The following is a 17897-nucleotide window of genomic DNA, read 5'->3' as shown; positions in this document are numbered from 1 at the left end:
TTTAAAAGAAATTATTATGTGAATTGTCATTATGTAATTTGTACTAATTCCAGTTTGAAAAGGTCAAATTCAGGAATATGAAGACATGTGTTTTGTTGTTAAAAAAAAAACACGAGTTTATATGACGTAAGAGATGCACCAACATTTACCTATTCCAAAGCGTACAAAACCACCATACTCTTTTAAAACATGATAATTTTTTCCATATTCGTGTTTTTCTATTCTTACTTTTGCTACGTTTATTTTCTGCATTTTCTAACTGAATATCATCCAGTTAATTCATTGAACAATAATTGAATATATTGTTCGGCTTAAATCAGGTAGGACACGAATAGTGTTGAACATATACTTAAAACACAACTTACAAAAAACTCAGGGCGCGTATTTTTGGTTACCGTCAGCTTGTATTATTATATGATAGAAAGAAATAACTATTTCTTATTTTTCGTTGACTCTTTGTTGGTTTTTCAATTTTTGGTAAAACATATTGCAACCTCATTTATATATTTTTTGCTGAAGAATGGTTGTTAAACTGCCAAGATAATTGTCATATAAGGTTTAAATTGGTCAATAATCGCAGAATTTACAATATCCTTGTAGTTTCATACAACATTTCATACCTTTATTTGAAGTTGTATATGTATATCAGTTTTATATAAGAAGACATTAATCGGCGTTAAACGATAATAAGGCAATGCGTTGAAAACAGGAGTTGTAAGTATTACAAAAATTTTACAAACAAATATTACAAAACACTATAACATAACGGCAAAACACTTGGTGTTGTGCAACATAGCTTATTGTTAGAGGATACATAATACATATAAGTTATTTCCATGCCAATCATAAAAAAGCAGAGGACGTCTGTGCTGACATTCATGGAATTTCAGAATACTCTTGTTTTCAAATAATTAAAGTTGAATGTTTTATACTTGCGTTTTACATACTCTTTAAAATTTACAAAGTGGCCTAGAAAACGCCAACATATCTGATGCCATTCTATGGTTGGCTTTGATTTTATCACGGCAGATGTCTAAAGTCTACGTAAAATACATTTTTTAAGGTTTTTCTTTAGCTAATCTTTGAAAATTATGTGCGAGAGTAATTATAACTAGTCAAATAACCACAAATGCAAGAGCACAATCCCGCATGACGTGCAGTCTCGCTAACGATAGGCGCTGGTTTGAAGCATGTATTTTCTGTGTGGTCTTTTTAAGGTCGACCACGGATAATGTTGGAGAATAATGTGAAAAGCGTTCAGTCATAGATGAGATAGCGTTTCGTGTGGTAACAACTCCAATGCAGAATATAACAGATTACGCTGTTTCGACATCATTACTCACCAGCTTTTTGGGAATTTAGGGAATTGTTGAACGCTAGTACATCGTTATTGTCAGCGTTAATATGCAAGTTATTGTCGCACATGAACATAAAATTTGAGTGCTCTTTACCACATCTCCAATAGGAAAAGTAAAACAAAATCCAGGTAGATTTGTATAAGTATGAGTGTATTGATTACTAAAGAGGGTTTGGTAATTTATTTGAAAATAAGTTGTCATAGCCCGTAGTAAAAGCTGTAACACCGTTTTATGGTTTATTTATACCAGATTTATACCAGACTTTTATAGCACATAATTTACAGCAAATCACAAACTATTCTGTTTTACGGTGATCGGGGTACCAGTTTAATTAAGATTAAAGCATTCACATGAATAAGGTTTTCTCATGTTGTTTTCCATCTGATTACCAGGTTTATGTTAATTTAGCGGAGTATATGTTTTTTTCACGGAGAAATACACATCCTCATCAAAGGCGAGCAATTAAAGGTCAGACAGATACCACTTTATTTGGTATATCCTAGAAAAGCAATTCCAGAAGCAGTGTGACGAGTGAAATACCTGTCAGCTTCTTATTGCGTCTCAGATTTCGAGCACAAACAATTCTTTGAATTCGTTCCACTTGTTATTTTTGCCGTTGGACGACCTTGTCGTTTCCTTCTGAAAATAAGTATCATACCAAAAGTACAAGCGTATTGCTCTAGTACATATTGAGTATACTATTTTATGGATAATGTAGGGAAACCACGAAAAATAATCACTTCATCAATACATTCTGTATAATTATTAAACCCGTACTCAAATACAAGTTTAGTACTCTTCAAGTAAGTTTTAAGCCAAAAAAGGTTATGGTCAGACATTGTTGCTGCCATGCATTCTTTTTTGAATCTTTTAAAATTTGTTCTAACATTGAAATTTTATAACAATGTGAACTGGTCAATATTACCTGTTTGTGTACACAGTCGAAATGTACTGTGATGGTATAAGCATTTAATTACTTATGTGACGTATGTGACTAATATTACGATAATTAAAAAAACTGCTAAATTATCAAAAATAAAAAACTCTATGATGACGGTTTAAAAACAAGGTTTGAAAGCTAGTTATTGCTTCATGTTGTTTCATAAACTCTGTTTTATTATTTCGTCCAATTATTGTAACATCCGTTGCTAATGGTGATTTATATCTGTCTCAGTCATGTTGCAAATGAGGTGCTGTTGTTTTATGGATAATTTTCGAAAGTTTTTGTTATCGAGTCCTCATAGCAAACATTAGTTCACAAACTAGATGTTTCGACTTTTATGACAGAATTAATCTGACAATGAAAAAAAACATCATGTAGTAAAACACACTGAACAGATTTTTTATACATGTTCATGAAATATCTAGTTCATTACAACCCTACCATTAAGGTTTAAGTTTGCAATATACAATATATTCAAAAACCTAAAAATATCAGAAAGAAAATCAAATCCAAACAAATAATTATGCAAACGATTAGTTTAATTTCCCGTGAATGGTCATATTATGTGTGTGCGAGAAATAAATATGTATATTGTTACTGGTTGTCTTTTGACACTTTAGTTTTTGCCAAAATAGTCTCTGTAATTATGTTTTTCGTTGTCTTTGAGAAGTACGTGCGAACCTGATAATTCTTAACGAAAGCAGAAACGTTCATACGAGATTTCTTCGAGCTAACGAATAGAGCCACACAGAATCTAATGTTTACCGAGTTAAAGTCAAATCCGCAACTTAACACATTCACATGATTAATATAATTAAAATGATGCTGATTAATAAGCACAAATAGTTGAAGAGTTTTCTGTTTTGCTGTAAATCGTCATAAAGGTATGGCAATTAAAACATTATACATGTGTATTTATGTGAAGTACGAATAATACAAAAGCATTTCTTTCGAGAACGCGTCTCTTGACGTGCCTATATGTGCAAGATTTTGGTAAATTGTGAAAGGTTCATAAATATAATACAATTGAAGAATGTAATGTGAATTGAAATTTATTTCATACCGAAACACATTAGAAAAGAGCATTTTTTCCGTATACAACATCTACAATCAAACACTCATAATGTCTTCATAATTCATTTAAGATTTAAACATGTATAGATTTTTAACTAATGTATTTCTTAAGTAAGCAAGTTAGAGCTTTATGCTATGATGTTCTGCGGTGTACCGTAGAAAAAAACGTGCATGTACTCAACAGATGTACAATTTTCGAAAATATCCAATATCATATGCAGATTTTCTCTCCTTAGACAATACTTTGTGTTAAAAAAATAAACATAATATTATTGTTTTGAACTTCATGGCCGTAAACAACATGTAATTAATGGTAAAATTGTAAGACAAATTATTTATTTTATTTAAGCCTTGTTTGAAACAATCGAATAGTTTGTCTGCTTGTTTTGCGTTTTTAAGTATTTACAAGTCTTCAAACATTTCTTGTAATTAGAGTTTTATTTAACATTTGTATTAAAAAAAGAATGGACATCCATTTACAAAACACGTACAGAAAACGTACACATGGTTCGTGGTCATTACTTATCTTTTGCAAATGCGAGCACTTTTAAATCAAATACATGAACGCTTAAACAAGTAGCAACCGCAAGCTTTATTTTCATGTAAAAGTGCGTTGTGCAAACTGATCGCACATACACTGGTACAAGAGTGTGCTGATTAACCATTATATATAAATCCAGTTCGGTAAATTTGATATGAATTGCATTAATATACAAGAAACAATTGAAACTTTTTGGTCTAAAAATCGCATGTGTTGTGCGTTAACCTAGAAATGTTACAAGAATTTTGCAAATGCTCATATGGGTTTTCATCTTCTGTATGAAATAGGTTTACTTTGCCAAGCCCATGGTAGTGATTAGTGCTCAATTAACACACTTTTAATAAAACTATTTTTTTCGACCGAGTGCTTATATGATACAGATAAGGCTGTTGAATAAGGGGTCGCTCTTAATATGCCGTCTAGCGGGCGAAAAGTAATTTGTTTTTACATTAAAGCAATGTTTGTTCTTAATTTTGAACTTGACGGTAGCCATCTCATTAATGCGAAGGTTACACAGTATTAAATAGGTGAACTTATGTGTGCGATTTTGTGATATGTTGAAATCGTATGACCAAGGAATATTGCACAATATTAATACATACTTATATTCTTTGTTATAAGGCTATTACGTATGACTCAAAATCATTTGCTACATTAACAAGTTACTGATGGAATAGGTCATATGTCCGGTTGTAAGATTTTATATGCATTCATTATGGTTATGTAGCAAATTTTTTCACTTGGCCAGACAAGCGTTATTAAAACTTTGATTCACAGGTCACACACTGTCTTGGTTCTTTCCAAGTCTGGTGAAGAAGTCGTGTTCTTGTTAAACGACTAATTTATTAATTGTTTCATAACAATCATATGATTCTTAAAACTTAAGTATTTGCTAGTTGAATGCAATCCGTAACTGGTCGCGTCCGGTAACACCCAACTGTATCAGTTCTGTATCAGAGTTGAATGTTAATGTATTTTAATCTCAATCTTAATTTAGAAATCATTTTTTTAGTTTCTAGACTTTTCATACCGTCTCATAATGGTCGATTTGCAAAGTTATTTTAAAATTGCGTCTTGAATGATGAAGTTACTGAACGGTTTAGTTGTTATATCTACACATGTGACCTTCGATCTCTACGTGAGACGCTGACGATTGTAAAAAGGAGGAGGAGGTTACATACAACACGTTGTCGTATGATTGAAGTCATTTGTCGTACACTATTTTAAAATAGCCTGATGAATGACAAAGTTTCAGTACGGAAAAGTCGGACGCATACACTTTCACATATTGAGCTTGCTCATATCATCTGTTACCGTTTGGCGTGTTAACCGGTAACACACTATTGTTTCCAGGATTATCACTTTTGGTTGGTAAATGTCTCAATTAATGTATGTGCGTGTATTGTGTAAACAATCTGTTAACCCATTTATGCCTAGTGGACTCTCCCATCCTTTTAAATTGGATCAATTTATTTTCAAAATTAGGAATGTCTAGTATATTTATTTCTATATTTAGAATATTTCTTACAGAAATTCCTTTAGGCAAACAGCGCAGACCCTGATGAGACGCCGCATCATGCGGCGTCTCATCTGGGTCTACGCTGTTTGCAAAGGCCTTTTTTCTAGACGCTAGGCATAAATGGTATGTTTCACCATTTCTTTGTAATGTATATACCGTCCGCTCACACTGTGCTCATTCGGCGACCCGTGATGCGGTAGCATTCTCATGCAGCAATGCAGTTGAGGTATATACGCAGAAGAACGAAACGGGGCTATTACTGTTGCCTCAGGTCGCTAATTGAAGGCGAATAGTTGAAGACTTAAGACGTTCTGGTTCGCTATGACATGCTGGATAGTATGCATTGGGTCTCCTAAAGCTGTCGCAGTTTCAGAAGCTAAGCAGTAAAACTCCAGAGGTATACAGACGGATCACAGTTGAATTTTGAAATGCACTGGAATGGGTCACAGACAACTCGGCGTTCTTCGACAGCCGAACCTACTGCATTGTTTTCTAGTGAAGTCTTTCTAAAGAAATTAAGCACAACGGTACGATTTTTGTTGTCGACCATGCGGAGGTCACCATAAGCGTTATTTCGACGTTCTTCTATGATATGTATATTTCTTCTTATTTTTGTCAGCGTTCCAAGCGCGTGCAAATATTATATATGACAGAATATCAATATTTTTAAGACAAAAATCACGCTCTCATTGTTTTAATTTACTTATTTTGTAACAGTTGTGTTGAAAAACAGTCAGGATGGGGATATGTAGGAATCCCATTGCAGACATTGAAATATTGTGATTAACATATAATATAAGAGAAACCATAAGGTCGTGATTTGAACGAGTCTACGTTGCAACTCTGTCAACGACCTTCGCTTAGTAGTGAACTACATCGTCGTTCATATTAATAACAAGAATTTACACGCAAGTTTAACACCAATATAAATATTTAAGTAATATTACGGAAATCATTTTTATCAGGCTGCTTATAACTTATTTGCACGATATTTAGTATAGAAGAAATATATAATTTCAAGCGTTCAGTTTTACAACAGCTGCAACATGCACTATTAAATGTTTGCAATTAAAAAAATATAACAATAATAAGGATTTATGCAAACATGTGCCCATAATGTCTTTGAGTATGCAGCAACTTGTATTTATTCTGATATAATTTCAAAGATGTTCACTTTATTAGTCTTTTCTATAACGTTGTAGCAAGTGGTTGAATTTTTCGGCATTGATTTTAGGAAAAATGTATTTGCAATGATACTAACAAAAAAGAAGTGATTTAATATATGTTTTCACAATTTTATATGCTTGTAATAGTACCGATTATTTGCTAAACAACAGTTTATAGGTAGAAATTTACACGATAGTTAACGATAATGAAATTGGTAATTACTTGTTTGTTTCAACGTTTGAAATGATAAAATAACGATGTGTTGCAAGAACTAAATAACGAAGGCATTGAGCCGCGGATTACTTGAGCATTCAACGTTTTGCTAAGGCACAGAATAATGTTAGAATCATTTTAAAGCACATGACACATATGAAACATTTGAGTTTGCATACAAATTACCGTATACTGATAATAATCGTGATAGTTATATTCAGTTTCACACATTTACAAGAATGAAGAAGAAGAACATTTAACATTTCCATGCAACTGAGAAAAATGTTAATGAAAACAAGCTATTACTTAACACAAAATTTTCATGTTTTAATTCTCTTGATGTCATGTGGGTGCATGCGGATTCAAAATATATGACGTGCCTAAAGACGAAACCGTAAACGATCTAAATCTAAAGAGAATAATAAACAGTCATAGACAGTGCATATCCGACATGGGTGAATTGTTTCCGACAGAACGTACACATTAAGATTGAACAAAGAAGCTTTTATGAATTATATTAAGTAAAGGGCAATATATCCTCGAGGAATTGTGCAATTTTGAAAATACTCTCCCTGCACTTGATAATAGGTAGTATTTACAATTTCAGTGAAAATCACAAGAAAATGAAGGAGGAATGACGCTCCGAAGCATTTATTAGAATATAAAAACAAACGGAAATAACGCAATCAAGAATCAATGACAATAGGCGCTGTAGCAATTGAATGTAATTATTTTTTAAACTTTTGACGAAAATTGTACTCCCTGCAATTCTTTATCCTTACTTCTTTCGGCGCGGTTTCATCTTTATAAACCGCTTTATTTGTGAAACCCAAATTGCGAAATGAAAACCTGAGCGGTAGGTAAAACGAAAATAATTTTCATTTAGACCCTGCCAATATTCTTTCTTTATATATTCGTATTATCAAAATCGATTAGCTACAACAGCATCATGAGTGCTCAATTGCACGAAAATACATATTAAAGTTCTTGATGTATTATATTTAAAGCTCGTAATTACTATTATTGTGTAATTTTATGCGTACATAAATCCTTGCTCAAATAAAATAATACGAATTATGCACGTGAATGGCAATGCATGTGAACCAGACCTCACATGCCATAGATCCAATTAAAGTAACGGATATGCTTCAAAGTGAAAAAAATGTTTTTTAATTTGTCAAATTATTAACAAAACAAGACAAGGCAATGATAGACGTCCTTAAACTTAACAGTCTTACATTAATACGTTTGTCCATTTGACATACAACTAATTATGCCAGAGGAAGCACGCAAACCCGTTGTCACGTTTTAAAAGATTTAATAAGTTTGATGTCCTGCGCTCAATTGTAGAAAATGTTTTTATACACAGTTAACGAGTGCTCATCCTAATACTAAACAGCCTTACAGTAAAACATGTGTCCATACTATATATTACTTATTATACCATGAAACACATTCGATGCATAACCAGAATGACAAAGATGGTTTTCATTACTATAACACATGTGATTGTTCACATACCACTTCCTGTCATATCAATTCTTTCGGCGTATATAATAATTGCTCATTATAGTTGACGCTACATTCAGCAATAGTTCGTGCAATAATTTGCAAATATTTCCTTAGCATATCCTAAATAAATTTTAGAATTATTATTGTGCCTTTGATAAAGTATTAATTGGGAAAAAAACAACAGTAAAATACATGTGATTATAAAGAAACGGATAAAAGTAATGAAAAAAAGAACACTTGTACTCGATCTTTTTTTACAGACCCATATACAGTCTTTTTAGAACAAACAGACAGACGGACAGATTAACGGACGGATGGATCGACACACAAATAGTTAGTCGATAAGTGGCAACATATCTTGTTTAGAAATTTGACCGCTTAAATATTTCACAATAAAATGATAAAGCATCCTTTAATAAATATAATAAGTTTACTAAACAAAAAGCACGCTATCAATCCACAGTCTATGCAATTATTCCCGTGACGACTCGTTGCCGAATGTCCTCGTGGTATCCACGGCAACGGCTCTCAGTTTTCTCTTTAGAAGCATTATTATTAGCACCAGAATTTCAAGGAAAAATGCACCACCCATTACGGACCCTGCAATCATCCCAGCTTTCTCTAAAGACAGAAAAATAAAAATATAAAAAAACTAATGTAAGCATCATTATAATAATGATAAAATTAAAACATGATAAATAAGAAAAATGATGATGAATATGATGATTATAGTGGTGGTGGTCATGTTGATAATAATGTTGTTGTTGTTATCGATGATGATGATGATGATGATGATGATGATGATGATGATGATGATGATGATGATGATGATGTTGTTGATGATGATGATGATGATGATGATGATGATGATGATGATGATGATGATGATGATGATGATGATGATGATGATGATGATGATGATGATGATGATGATGATGATGATGATGATGATGATGATGATGATGATGATGATGATGATGATGATGATGATGATGATGATGATGATGATGATGATGATGATGATGATGATGATGATGATAGTGATGATGATGATGATGATGATGATGATGATGATGATGATGATGATGATGATGATGATGATGATGATGATGATGATGATGATGATGATGATGATGATGATGATGATGATGATGATGATGATGATGATGATGATGATCTATGAAATTCAAGTTTTTTAATTGAAAATAGCATCCATTATCGTAGACAACTCGTATAATAAAACATATATATAAAATACATTGTTTAAGTTTAACCTCTATTCTGTTAAGGCATTTTCACACGACATTAAGACATTATTTTATGTTCTGCAACAAATAGGCGAGAGTACAGATTATCGCTTTGTCGCTATGAATTTCAACAAAGCGAGTTTATAAGATTTTGATATAAAATTTTCTCATTATATAATTTAAATCATGATTTAATCAATGTCATGTATTGGTTTAAAGCTAATATAATAAAGCATCGACATTTAAATCTTATAAAACCGCTTTAAGTTGAAAGGTTATTTATTTTTCAGAGAACATTGATAGAAAGTAAAAGACATATACATCCCTCATTAGTGAAGATGGATTTATTGCCCTTTTTATCGTACAGATAACAATTACATTATTTAATGTTATTTTTTCAGAGCACCACTCGGAAGTTGTTAAAGTAATCAAATGAAACTCCAAATAATTATAGAAGACTTGGATATAAGTGCGATGTAAAAGAACCACAAATATTTCTTTGATATTTATTTTGTTCTTGTCTTGACAATGTGTAGAAAACAATGACTATACGACTAAAACTGATTGAAATAAAACTTCATCTATTAATGGTTTGAGTTGAGAAAAATTTCTAAGTACTAGAATCATGATGACTTCTTCGTTAATAAAATATGTGGTCTTCTTTGTTATTGTCCTATTTTGGATCATTACTGGATTTCATTGAACGATATATGACACGCGTCATGCGAAAACGGGTCTTATGTTATATGCTTCTTGTGTAGGTCCAGCCTAGCCTGCGCATCCGCGGACTATCGTCAAGTGATAAACATCCGCTAATGAGACCGCGGATAATTCTATGATTTTATTGCGGATAGTATTGCTCCTGACCGGACTGAGAGATTTCGTAGGACGGGCTTGAGTGTAACCGCACAACGCATACGACCCACTTTCACATTACGCGGGTAGTATTATACAAGATCATACCATGATAAGGAACAGTGAACGGCAGTTCTAAGTACATAATATTTTTTTCCAGTATTTCATAGCTTTTGTGTTTTTCTAAATTTTCTGTAAGTGTGTGATTTTTCATTTAGTCAATATATATTGTATGTGGTCAAGTTCTTTGAAGGTCAATGTCATACTGATTGGTTGAGCAATCCTTCAATGCATATGTTTATTAGACTGTCAAACGTTCCCATATTTGATATGTAATCGGTATGTGTTTGTGTGTTAGCATTCCAATGAAATATGCATGAAAATTTATGCACCATTACATCAAACTAATATAAATAATCGCGCGTAAACCGAATAAAGCAATACTATACAAATATTATACATATTTTTCCACGGTCATCACTCATGAATGTATACGTGTGGGTTTTAGTATCCAAAGCATACGCTTTATTTTGTTTAAAAAAAATCATGCTCACATTTTGTAATTAGTTTGTGTTTGTTTATGTATCGAAATGTCTTAAATGTGTTGCCATAGTTTTCTTACGGTATTTAATGTAGTGCATTGAACGCTCATTCTTTTTAAAAATTGTCTAAACGTATGGAATGAAAGCAATAGCTGTTGAAATCTTTCTGATGATACTTATTAACACAACTGTTTAAATTAGGCTGTTATTAACATACTTATCGATAATTCTATAAAAATCAAACTCTTTAACGATATTTTGCGCAGTTGTCCTGATTTTTAGATGTTATCAGAATGTAATATACGTTCGTAGAATAAAATGACTATTTCTTTTGGACTATTTAATTGGAGCACGAATAACACTTACGATGCTGAATTATACCACTGGAGCAGAAACTTGGCAAGCCCTTGAGATCACAAACAAAATAAGGCTCATATGTTTAATATTTGAGTCGTTTTCTGAGAAAACAGGGCATAATGCATGTGCGTAAAGTGTCGTCCCAGATTAACCTGTGCAGTCCGCACAGGCTAATCAGGGACGATACTTTCCGCTTTTATGATATTTTCTGTTTAAATAAAGTTTCTTCTTAGCAAAAATCCAATTTAGGCGGAAAGTGTCGTCCCTGATCAGCCTTTTTAGGTCTTAAACCAATAAAGAATGGAAATATTGGTTATAAATTTATATTTTATTAAATGAATTTAGAACATTTTAAGATTAAATATAATTATTGCACACTGATAGTGAATAGATTAATAATTTTGAAAACACTATGGATTTGTTTGTAGTTTAATTATATTAAAGTATGAAATACCAAAAATAATAATCAATAATTGTAGACAGAACAGGGTTTCATTCAATCATTTATTTATGTATTAATGTATTTATTTATGTATTAATGTATTTTGTATGTATGTATGTATGTATTTATTTATTTATTCATTCATGCGTTCATTCATGCGTTTATTCATTCGTTCCTGTATTTCTTTCTTTCTTTATTTATTATCTATTTATCTATTCATTCCGTTTGTGCGTACGTAAGCTTGTTCATTGGTTTATTGGTTCGTTCGTTCGTTCGTAATCTCAGTCAGTCAGTCAGTCGGTCAGTCGGTCGGTCGGTCGGTCGGTCGGTCGGTCGGTCGGTCGGTCGGTCGGTCGGTCGGTCGGGCGGTCGGTCGGTCGGTCGGTCGGTCGGGCAGGCAGGCAGGCAGTCAGTCACTCAGTCAGTCACTCAGTCAGTCACTAAGTCAGTCACTCAGTTAGTCACTAAGTCAGTCACTCAGTCAGTCACTCAGTCAGCGAGCGAGCGGGCCAGCCCGTCGGTCGGTCGTTCGTGCGCTCGTTTGTTATTTTTTTCGTTCGTTCATGCGTCCGTCAATTTGTTTGTTCGTTCGTTCGTTTGTGCGTTCGAGCTTTTCTGCGTTCGTCATCATCATCATCATCATCATCATCATCATCATCATCATCATCATCATCATCATCATCATCATCATCATCATCATCATCATCATCATCATCATCATCATCATCATCATCATCATCATCATCATCATCACCATCATCATCATTATCATCATTTTTATTTTTATTTATTTTTTATTTCATTTCTTTATATATTTTGTATTATTTGTACTGTATTATATTAAATGCATATTATGTTAATAATGCCACGTTAAAACAAAATAAATGTTGAATGAAGTTACAAAAATCAATTGGTGTAATCGTCACATAGCAGGAGGAAGGGTGCCTTGGGTTATGACATCTCATGTCGACAGGGTGATTGATGTCGGTATGTCATGCTACATTGTCCTGTTTATTGGACCCTTAATGCGATAAAGCCGCTTTTAATAATGGTGATAACCGTAATTTCGATTGCGTAACAATACGAGGCTGCGAAAACAAATGCCACAGGTTATTTATTTGACTCTTGTTTCAATTTATATTAAAAGTATATTGATTATCTTAACTGTGACTGTCTTTAGTTTAAAGATTTAATACGAAATTACATTAAAAAAGTTGTTAATTTACCAAAGCAATTGACTTTTACATGTGTTTATTTTTTTATGAAACTACGATAATGGTAGCAATAAATATCCTTTTTTTAAAGATGCTCGGTGCATATCCCGATCGTGAAAAATAAGGTTGAAATAAAACGTTTATATTTAAATTACTGATTTTTTCAGTTTTTAGTCGCATATCAAACACATCAAATGGGCAATACACAAGCAGTCTGTTTTTATTTCACTACGATGCATCTATCGCTAGCAATTAGTGACCCCTATCATAAAAACACAATGGTGTGAAAGCGCGATAAAACCAATAATTTGCCGATAGATCACTGATAAGGTGTCAAAACAACACTGGATCACTTGACTAGTAGATATGGTTTGTTAATTGGGGGCAATAAAGGGATTAGCAATGGTAAGTTAAACCAGACAGAGCGTGATTAGCGAATTTTAATGTGAACGTTTGTACAATATGGTATTTAAGTATTTTAATTAGACGCAGTTATCTTTCCACACATTCCAGTCACACATTTATGACTACTTGCGTTTTTTAATTGGACAATCTAACCACAATACTTTACGACAGAAAATTTAAGTCAGACTACTATATAAGGGAGCTGGCCGATGTCTGATCTATATAACTTGACGCTCAAATGGATAAGAAAGGGATCACCACAGCAGGTTGCTAATACACAATGTTGGCTTCCGCTGTTTTATTGTTGTAACATGTTTGTTTAGAAAGCATATACAAAATAATATGGAATCCAATTTTGAAATAAAAAATCGTCTGAAAATAGCGCCGTTGACTTTTTAATTGAAGATTATAGATGACATCAAAGTCGAAGAAGTGATTTTCTAGACACCTGGAGATAACTGAGGACGACACATACAATTAAGTAAATAATAAAACAGCTAATAAGCATCCCATGGAGTCAGATAATATCTTACTTAAAAGTCAACAGATAAGTTCAGGCTAAAAATAGTATTTTATTAAGGAATATAATTGCATCTCTGTCCAATTAGATGTCTTGCAAGTAAATGTTTATTTCAAATGTAGTATGTGCTGTGATAGAAACCAACTTTGGGCATAAATTATTAAGTTATTTAATAACGTGCCTTGAATTTTTTTCTCGTCTGTAAGAGTTTAAACTTGTATTATACTGTGAAAAGCACCCATGGTACTTCACCGATGTTATTTCCCTGAAGACTTTTACATACGGACAAGTTTTGAATGTACACATATTTACATATACATACATTATGGCAAATAATCGTAATAATTTAATATTTATCAAGCATCTTACTGAATGACCAGTATGGTTTAATCGCCTTTCTATTAAATATATATTTTTAACAATTTACGCTATTTCAATTTAGAACGTTTTTTTATAATTTTATTTTATTTTGTATGTTTGTTACACCAATATATTTAAAAAGAAAATAAATGCATTTAATTAACTAAAAGAAGCTAAAAAGTTGAACACAAAATAAGTAAATATATTATTAAATACATCAAGAAATAAATGAATGAATAAATGGCTGGCTGGTGGATGGATGATGGATGGAAGGAAGGGAGATAGGGAGGGAGGGAGGGAGGGAGGGCGGGAGGGAGGGAGGGAGGGAGGGAGGGACGGTGAGGGAGGGAGGGAGGAGGAGGGAGGGAGGGAGGGAGGGGGGAGAAGGAAGGAAGGAAGGAAGCAAGGAAGGAAGCAAGGAAGGAAGCTAGGAAGGAAGCTAGGATGGTTCGATCGATCGATGGATCGATGTATGGATGGATGGATGGATGGATGAATGAATGAATGAATGAATGAATGAATGAATGAATGGAATGGCGATGGATGGATGGATGGATGGATGGATGGATGGATGGATGGATGGATGGATGGATGGATGGATGGATGGATGGATGGATGGATGGATGGATGGATGGATGGATGGAAGAACGAACGAACGAACTTATGAACAAACGAACGAACCAATGAACAAACGCACAAACGCACAAAGTACTGAAAAAACAAACGGACGGACGATAAATAATTAAATACAAAAAAATCATAAAACATAAATACATAAATGAATGAATAAATGAATGAACGAACGAACGGCTGAATGATCGAACAAACGAACGAACGAAAAAAAGAATTAACCAAAAAAAGAACGAAATAACAAAAGAACAAACAAACGAACAAACAAACGAACGAACCGAGGAACGAACCAAAGAACGAACCAACCAACCAACAAACAATAAACACACGCACGAACGCACAAACGAACAAACAAACGGATGGACGGACGTACGGACGGATGGAACGATAAATGAATGAATTAATTAATAATTTGATAAATATATGGGTAAATAATTAAAAAATTAACTAAATAAAATTACGTTCACACTTCTTGTTTGTTATTATTTTTGCTATTGCATACTTAATTATAATTTAACTACATATATCAACAAATGCATAGTGTTTTTCAATATTAAGAATCTGTTGTACATTTCACATGTATTACAAATAAACCACGCGGTAACAAGATTCACTTTAGCATTCATTATATTCAGTCTTAAGATGTTCTAAATTCATTGAATAGAATATAAATTTATAATCAATATTTCCATTCTTTATTGGTTTAAGACCTAAAAAGGCGTTTTTCTTTCATTATTTTTAATACATAATCGAGAAGATCGAGATACCGTAGCCTAATCCCTTTTCCTTCGTTATCTATAAATTGACTATTTATTTATGAGCCAGGTTATCTAGAGGCTTACCACATACCAAATGGTATGACGGTAATACCATTGCCTGTCCATACAGGCTAACTCCGTTAACCTAAGGCCTGTTGAACAGACTAACTCGAGTCGTATCGGGTGACGCATATGCATTATGCCCACTTTTCTCAGAACACGACTCATTTGTTATCTTCTTAAAACTATGTTCAGCTAAGGTTCTACAGCCACATCATTAATTTGTATCACGTTTCTTCATATTTCGGAAACACTCTGGATCAGCAGACGATTTATTCCGTAAATCAATCTCTGGTTGAATGGTTGCCATTCTTTAAACTACATTTAAAATGGCCGCGCCGTGGGCAGCGAGATTCTAATTTCCCAATGTCAGAGAAAATGTTTAAATCTTGAGGACGCTCTAAAAAACACATTTGAAGAAAATTTTAATTGCGAAATATTTAGATAACAAAATCCATACTAAGCTCTGATCCAACGGGCCATTGTCGATCAATATACAAATACACGTTTATCTCGCGGCTTTCTTTCGATTATGTTCCATAAATGGCGAAGATTTATTATTTATTTATTCTGCGTGTCATTTTGTGTTGAATTGCGGTTGCGTTTTATTAACTATCAATCAACCAATTACAAAATGATAACCGTGTACCAAAATACCATTTGCATTTTTACTGATAAGTACTGTAGACATATTTACATATTTATTATGATTCTCTGACACATTCAATGATTCATTCATTTATAAGCTTGTACCCATGAATTATTAATCTATAAGTTTCATGTGATGACAAGATAAGTATTGATGCAACGCATCAAAGGGCGTCGGGAATTTCACTGTAAAAGGCACTTAATGAAGTTACATGGAACGATTTTGTTTCTACTGTAAATATTAATATATTCGCCGATTATTTTAAACAAAATAGAAAAAGATTCTGGTATAACCATTATCTATGATTTTGTATTATAACCTCCAAATAACCTTTATCTATGATGTTGTGTTATAACCCCCAACTAACCATTATCTATGATTTTGTGTTGTAACCCCCAACTATTTCATAGTTCATTTTAATTATATTGGTTTCCTTTTTTTACTGGCATCCGTGTGCAGTTTTCATTAATGGAACAGAACTATGTAGGTTTTAAAAAATCCGCTTCATCTTGTAAGCGTAATTTCATATTTTTCTCAACTTCAAGGGGAGATGATTCTGAACTTATTTTTACGTTGCTCATTTACGATAGGGGTTGAGTACTCATTGATATGAAAACACTGTAAAAGTTTAAATGTGTTTGCGACCCCCCCCCCCTCCACCCTCTCACACATTTATTTCATGGGCATAATAAAAACAAAAAATGATTACAATAAAACAGCATATTTATTTAAACTAAAATGTCTACATCAAAACAAAAAGTTAACATAGAACAAAAAAAAAATAATTTGATTCTACTGGGGCTCGAACTTTGGGCCTCTCACACGTGAACCGAGCGTGTAACAGCTACACTACGGAACCGCTTGATAAATGACCTTCTAACTAATATATTAATAAGCTATTAATAGTCGGTTTAAATGTAAACCCGGAAGTTTAAACGCTGGATAGTGAGGGGGTTAAAGGTCCATACCAAAGGGTCTATACCACTGGCAAGATACGGGTCAGACCTGCGGCCTTCTATATGTGGTTCTTAAAAAAAACCTGTAGGAGGACTTAATAGAAATGAGACTGGGGTGCTGTGATGGTGCTCCTCATTGATAAGCGGCTGCTTCCTTTATCAAGACTCATTATTACAATTAATAATACGTGTCGCGCTCTATAGCGCCTTTATTAGTAACTAGGTGGTTGCTATGATAGTGGAACAAAGAAGTTTTATTTTTATACAAAACCAGAAAGTTTCACCGGTTCGCGTATTTGCCCAGTCCCTGTGATCTTTTAATATTGCCCAGTCCCTGTGATCAGTTATTAATTAAAATAATTAGCTTTGCATTATTGGCAATAAATGTTGTAGTAAATGTAATAGGCACAAATGCAGTACTTATTTACAATAATTTACACAAAAATCACCACTACGCAAGATATTCTGACAACAAAAATATATACATTGATCCGTTAAATAACTTCTCCCATAAGCGAAAAAAACCGTATTACATTCTAGTCGCCGCACTTCAGTGCGAGGCCAATAATATGAGT

This window comes from Dreissena polymorpha, chromosome 9, assembly GCF_020536995.1.
Source record: "Dreissena polymorpha isolate Duluth1 chromosome 9, UMN_Dpol_1.0, whole genome shotgun sequence".
Classification (NCBI taxonomy): Eukaryota; Metazoa; Mollusca; class Bivalvia; order Myida; family Dreissenidae; genus Dreissena; species Dreissena polymorpha.
This window is presented reverse-complemented; position numbering follows the sequence as displayed.